The sequence below is a fragment of the Zalophus californianus genome, chromosome 16 (assembly GCF_009762305.2).
Source record: "Zalophus californianus isolate mZalCal1 chromosome 16, mZalCal1.pri.v2, whole genome shotgun sequence".
NCBI lineage: Eukaryota > Metazoa > Chordata > Mammalia > Carnivora > Otariidae > Zalophus > Zalophus californianus.
This window is the reverse complement of record NC_045610.1, coordinates 11,561,582-11,568,032: the sequence shown is the minus strand read 5'-3', so window position 1 is coordinate 11,568,032 and position 6,451 is coordinate 11,561,582.

Genomic DNA, 6,451 nt, shown 5'->3' with positions numbered 1-6,451 from the left:
CAAAAAATATTAGCCATTGTTAAGAATAATAAAAACCATGGGGCTGCACAGTATAGGGAAAGGAGCTGACAAAGGTTCTCTCGTTGGCTGAATTCTATCTAGTCACACTCTCCTGAATTCTTTTTCAACTAAGGCTTTTGGATTTCTGTGTTTGCCCAATTTTAGAAAGAATTCAGCTAAGTCAGTTTAACCAGAACCCACAACCCTGTGTATCTGGATTCCTTGTCCTCCACCATCCTTGGTGATGTCGGATCCCCCTGGCCTGGTCAGTTTATCCAGAATCCCCCTTACCCCTGGTGTTTGCTCTTAGTAATTGTCCACGCACTGACACCCCCTGCTCCTTGGCTGTAGATTCCTATTTGCCCATGCTATATTCAGAGTTCAGCTCCATCTCTCTCCCCCACTGCAATCGACCAACCAGCGAATTTAGTTTCTGGTAAGGACTCTCCTCTTGGCTTGTATAGGGCTGCCTTCTCAGTATGTCCTCACATGGCCTTTCCTTGGTGTGTGGGTGCTCAAGGAGAGAGAGCAAGCAAGATCTCCTGTACGGACACTCTCTTATAGGTCTCTTCTTATGGGGACGCTAATCCTGCCAGATCAAGGCCCCACCCCTGTGTCTTCACTTAACCTCAATTACGTCCTAAAGACCCGATCTCCAAATACAGTCCAATTGGGGTTTAGGCCTCCAGCATAAGAATGGGGGGGGGGGGAGAGGATGACGCAATTCATTCCCTAGCAATCAGAATGGCTAAAATTAAAAGATTATGCTAATGCCAAATGCTGGGGAAGAAGCTAAGAAACTGGATCTCTCATCCCATCGCTGGTAGAGATGTAAAATGGTACAGCCACTCTGGAAAACAGTTTGTCAGTGTCTTACCAAACTAAACCTACACTTTCCATGTTACCTAGCAATCATACTCCCGGGCATTTACCCAGATAAACAAAAATTGTAGTCTACACGACCTATCCATAAGCGTTCATAGCAGCTGTATTTGCAATATGCCCCAACTGGAAACAACTCATGTGTCCTTCATTAGATGAATGGTTAAACCAACTGTTATGGGAACTTTTTATTTTTCCATTCCCTATTTACAGAAGTCAAGATTCTAAAACCAACAGGCAGATCCAAAATCGATGTGCCTTTCAGAGCGTGAAATGATAACCTAAAAAGCAGCTTCAGAAAGATGAATAGGGTCAGGAGGAAGGAGATAACCAAGAGAAGAGCGAGACAAACAAGAGAGAAACACAAAAGTTGAATCAAAAGGGAACATTTCAACTAACACAAGGGTCCCATCAGCCTCTGATTCTAAAGAAGAAGATGATCAAGAAGGCAAAAAAAAAAAAAGAGGGGCGCCTGGGTGGCTCAGTTGGTTGGGCATCTGACTCTTGGTTTCAGCTCAGGTCATGATCTCATGGGTCTTGGGATCAAGCCCCGCCCTGAGGCCCATGCTGAGCGGGGAGCCTACTTAAAAAACAAAAACAAAAAAACCAACCAAACAAAAAAACTGAGCACTAAACAACATGTTATCTACTGTAATGAAAATAAATCTTTTGGGCTCAAAGCACTAATTCAGTGGCCGGAAAGAGAATACAAATAGAGCAAACAAGAGATGGAGATCTTGAGACAGATTCATTGACTGAATATTCCGATTCTAAATTGAAGACTTCATTGTCAATAGTATTATTCCTGTGTTATAATTGTTGTAAAAATTTCCTGCAAGGTACATACTACATACTGAGTCAGGCCATCATCCTGTTAAAAGTTTTTTTTACCAACCTTAAGATGAAGCTATGCATTTGAAAGTTTTAAGTTCAGAGGAAGATAGCAATTGTACATTATTTCACTTGGAAAAAATAAAAATTCATTTTGTCTGGAAGCTAGATGTTAAGCTGGAATAACGAATGTGCCCCTGGAGAATGGTGCCATTTTGCCTGTCTCTTGACATTCCTTTGTTGTGTAATTCTTTGGAATCCTAATACTTGTTTTTTTGTTTGTTTGTTTGTTTTGTTTTGTTTTTATTCTGAGGAATTAAATGGTAGACTTGGAAGAAAAAGAAAACTATACTGGAATACCAGCCAGCAATAGAAAGTACTGAACTGTTGCTACACATAACAGTTTGGATAGATCTCTATAGTTATGGAAGATGTGGCCATGAGAGAAACTGTGTAAAGGGTACATAGGCCCTCTTTGTACTATCTTTGAAATTTCATGTGAATTACAATTATTTTGAAATTAAAAAAAAAAAAAACTTCTAGGAAAAGTCTCAAAGGGATCAAACAGATCCACAAGTAACATTAACTATCTTCCAGAACAAAATCCGACATGTTTAAAAAAAAAGACAACATGTAAAAATTTCACCCATTTATGAAAAAAAAACTTTCAGCAAACTAGAAATAAGGAAACCTTCTCAGCCTGATAAAGGGTATCCATGAAAAACCTACAGGTAACATAGCACTTAATGGTAAAAGACTGAATGCTTTTCCCCCAAGATAGGGAGGAAGGCAGGGGTCATACTCTCACCACTTTTATAAAACTAATACCATTTAAAACAGTGTCCAAAACCATGAAATACTTAGGGGTAAATTTAACCAAATATGTTTATTAAATGTACAATGAAAACTCTAAGGGGCCTTGTTGGAAAAGTAAAAAAAAGACTTAAATAAATGGAGAGATACACCAGCATACCATGCTCATGGACTGGAAGCTTCAATATTTTATGACAGCAATTCTCCTTAAATTGATGTGTAGGTTTAATGCAATCAAATAAAAATCCCAGCAGGCTTTCTTATTTTTGCAGGAATTACAAGCTGATTTTTAAAGTTTATACAGAAATGTAAAAGCCAAATCAACTTTGAAAAATAACAAAGTTACATTACCTGATTTCAAGACTTAGAATGGAAATCAAGTCAGTGTGGTATTGGGATAAGGATAGATATATATAAGTGGGAAGCAAGTCCGGAAATAGAACCATGAGTATATGATCAATTGATTTTTCAACACAGGGGTCATTGTAATCCAGTGAGGAAAGGATATTCTTTTCAAGAAATGGTGGTGAACAATTGACTATACACACGGGCAAAAATAAACTTTGACCCTGACCTCACACCATATAAAAACATTTACTTTAAATAGATTAGAGAACTACACATAAAGGCTAAAACTATAACAGTATCTAAGAAAAATGCATAGAAGAACACTTTCACAGTCTGGAATGGCAAAGATTTCTAAGTAACACAAGCATTGTGAACTACAAAAGAAAAAAGTGTAACTTAGACTTTATCAAATTTTAAAATCTGCTTTTTGAAAGATCCCTTTAAGAAAATGAAATGATAAACCGGGGAATGGGAGAAAATATTTACAATACCTATATTTGCAAAAGACTTGTATCTAGAAGATATAAAGATCTTTCACAAATCAACAACAACAAAAAACAACCCACTTAGAAAATGGGCAAAAGATTTGGATAGACATTTCTCCAAAGAAGATATACCAATGGACAATAAGCACATGAGAAGATGCTCAACGTCATTAGTCATTTGAGAAATGAAAATTCAATCCACAGGGGGATAAGAAACTCACAAACTGGTTTCCAGTGTTTTGTACCATTTCAAATTCCCCTACATAACTTAGGAGAGTTCTAGTTGCTCCACATCCTCACCAACACTTGGTATGGTCACGGGGAACATAAAAAAAACTGGGATTTTTATAATGTAGGAATGTTGTCCATACTGAGTCCATTTTTGACCCACCATCTTGTTGTTGTTTGCTTAATGACCTCCTCAGGCCTCCTAATGATTGATGTATAAACTCCATGCTCACATCCCAAGACCAGAATGTTTAGGGAGCCTGTTCTGGATTTCAGTGGGCTCATAACATGCTTTTCTCCTCCAGAGGCAAAGATGGCGTCAGGTCTGTTAAATATTAGTTGTCAGTCATGTATATGCGAACACTCCCCTATGCATCCCCCCCCTTCTTCTTTTTTTAAAAGATTTTATTTATTTGACAGAGCCCAGCGAAGAGAGGGAACACAAGCAGGGGGAGTGGGAGAGGGAGAAGCAGGCTTCCCGCTGAGCAGAGAGCCCGATGTGGGGCTTGATCCCAGGACCCTGGGATCATGACCTGAGCCGAAGGCAGACGCTTAACGACTGAGCCATCCAGGCGCCCCTCTTTGTTTTTTAAAAGAACACATTTATACTGCTGATTATGTATCTGAAACTGTTCTAAACACTGTACATATATTAGCTCATTGAAACTTAGAACAACTTTAGGAGGTAGGCCTATTTTTTATTCACTATTTACAGATGAGGAAATTGAAATAGAGAGATTGTAACTAACTTAGCCAAGGTCAGTAGCTAGTAAATGTTACAGCTGCATCCTGAACCTAGTCAGTTTGGCCATGGCGTTCTTGCTTTTAACCATGACAACGATCTGAGTGTAATACCCTGGTCTCCAGAGGCAGACCCCGAATTACGCATTTGATACAGTTGTTTATTTGGGAGATGATGTTAAGAAACATCAGTAAGGGAGTGCCTGGGTGGCGCAGTCAGTGAAATGACCAACTCTGTTTCTGCTCAGGTCGTGATCTCAGGGTCGTGAGATCCAGCCCTGCGTCAGGCTCCATGCTCAGCGTGGAGTCCGCTTGAGACTCTCTCTCCCTCTCCCTCTGCTCCTCCCACTCACTCGTGCTCTCTCTCAAACAAATAAATTGATCTTAAATAAAAAAAAGAAACATCAATAAGTACAGAAGAGAAAATATCCAACAAAGCCCATGGATCAAGGGAATTACTGCTGTGGATGATCGGGTCTTAATCCTTTCGAAGAACTCTAGCACGGAACACTTACGTTCTGATCACCTATTCTTGCAGAGCAAACCGCCCCAAACTTAATGCCCTAAGGCAACAAATACAATTGATTGTTTATTGTATCTCATGATCCTGGTGGTTGCCTGGGCTCAGCTAGCAGGTTCTTGCTTGAGGTCTTTGGTGTGGTTACAATCAGAGGAGGCTGGGGCTGCAGGCTTCTTCACTCACTTGTCTGATGGTCTTTGCTGGTTGAGCCGAGACCTCTGTGGGGGCATTCAGACAGAGCATGGACACGTGGCCTCTGCATATGGCCTGGCCTTGCTCACAGCATGGTGACAGGGTTCTAAGAGTGAGCTTCCCACCAAGAGGGCCGGGCACCTTTTACAACCTAGCCTCGAGACTCACACAGCATCACTTCTGTTGCATTCCGTGAGGTAGAAGTGTGTCACTAAGGTCAACCCAGACTCAGAGATTGTGGAATCAGATTCTACCTCTGGATAGGAGGAGGGTCAAAAGCCAGAACCTGCCCTGGAGTGCCTACCCCTACGTGAGAGAGAAATAAGCTCTTCTATGGTATCTTTTTCTCTTATGGGTAGTGGATTCCGTCTGTCTGGGGCAAGCTTTGGCTCCTCCTCTTTATACACCTTGTCCCTGTCCTTGCTGCCTAATGTGGCTTACATCAGAATTTGTATAGATGCGGGCGCCTGGGTGGCTCAGTTGGTTGAGCGGCTGCCTTCGGCTCAGGTCATGATCCTGGAGTCCCGGGATCGAGTCCTGCATCGGGCTCCCTGCTCAGCGGGGAGTCTGCTTCTCCCTCTGACCCTCCTCCCTCTCGTGCTCTCTATCTCTCATTCTCTCTCTCTCAAATAAATAAATAAAATATTAAAAAAAAAGAAGAAGAATTTGTATAGATGCTGGAAGATTTTCTTTCCCAGTGCTTTCAGCCCAGCAGCCCTAAACCATGAGCAGAAGATAAAAGACTAGCTTCTTGCTTTGAGAGGCCAGGGTGGGACAAATATAGCAAGAAGAAAATCAAGCTAAGAGCCACACGCGTACCATAATTCCACGGAGACACTTAGGTACCTAATGTGGGGTCAACATTCGCTGAGGCGTGAGACTCCTCCAGGAACTGGGACTGCTCAGTGGGATCCTTAGCACCTGACGCGGGGCCTGGCACACTCGGTACCTACTGTAGGAGTGTGGGATGGATAAATGACCCAAGCTATGTCAGTATGCAAAGAGAATTTTAAAATATTTTATTTGTAATGGAACTGGAGGGTGTTATGCTGAGTGAAATAAGTCAATCAGAGAAAGACATGTATCATATGACCTCACTGATATGAGGAATTCTTAATCTCAGGAAACAAACTGAGGGTTGCTGGAGTGGTGGGGGGTGGGAGGGAGGGGGTGGCTGGGTGACAGCCACTGGGGAGGGTATGTGCTATGGTGAGCGCTGTGAATTGTGCAAGACTATTGAATCACAGACCTGTACCTCTGAAACAAATAATGCAATATATGTTAAGAAAAAAAAAAAGAAAGAAGAAGATAGCAGGAGGGGAAGAATGAAGGGGAGTAAGTCGGAGGGGGAGACGAACCATGAGAGACGATGGACTCTGAAAAACAAACTGAGGGTTCTAGAGGGGAGGGG